Genomic DNA, 847 nt, shown 5'->3' with positions numbered 1-847 from the left:
GACAGCTGTGTCCATCCAGAAGGGACGATCTGTCAGTATTTATTGCATAAAACTGATATATGCCAAGATTGACTAAAAACTGGAAATTATGATTTGTACCTACTCTTAAACATGAAGACGTGAATCGACAACATGTTAGCCTACACCTGACCGTTATGATGGAGAGATCAGGACAGCGAGATTATGAGAGAGGACAGTGAACAGATCGCTCTGTTTTTAATTGATGTTGCATGTCATAATCTGAGGAGGCTACAAGCTTTCCCCCCCACGGTGTAGATTCAACCTACGTCGACTGGCCTGCTTTGTATTCCTGTTGTCTGAATGGATATGACACTCGGTGGAGATGAGACGGACAAAAACTAACGATTCTCCGCTCGGCATTTAGCGTTCACGTATTCTGTTTCTACCTGGACATATTTGATAACTGGGATTAAGGATGACAATCTGCATTGATGATTTATCTTCGTGTATTCATGACGTCGACACAATGGGTAAGATTAAGTCCTGAAATTATTTTATTTTAATTGGATCACAAATCCCATGTTTTAAATTTGCGGGTCTTGCAAAAGCCTCTCATTATGCCCCACTAAAATGAATTACGGTGATTTTGTTTACGTTAAATAATCTAAAGCTTTCCCCAGCACGGTATGTGTAGACTAGTCCACGCATTCTCGTTCGAGGTGTGTAAATTAATGAAAAGAGCATCAGGATCAAGTTCAGCAAACCAGAGGTTATTCACTTGTAGTCGATGAATGGAATCCGCTGCCAATGCACTGTAAGGACACATACGAATAGACAATAGAGATGAATCAAGCTGACAACGTTTATTTTATTTTATTTTATTTTT

The sequence above is a fragment of the Borostomias antarcticus genome (genome assembly GCF_949987555.1).
Source record: "Borostomias antarcticus genome assembly, chromosome: 12".
Taxonomy (NCBI): domain Eukaryota; kingdom Metazoa; phylum Chordata; class Actinopteri; order Stomiiformes; family Stomiidae; genus Borostomias; species Borostomias antarcticus.
Note: the sequence above shows the minus strand (reverse complement) of the source record.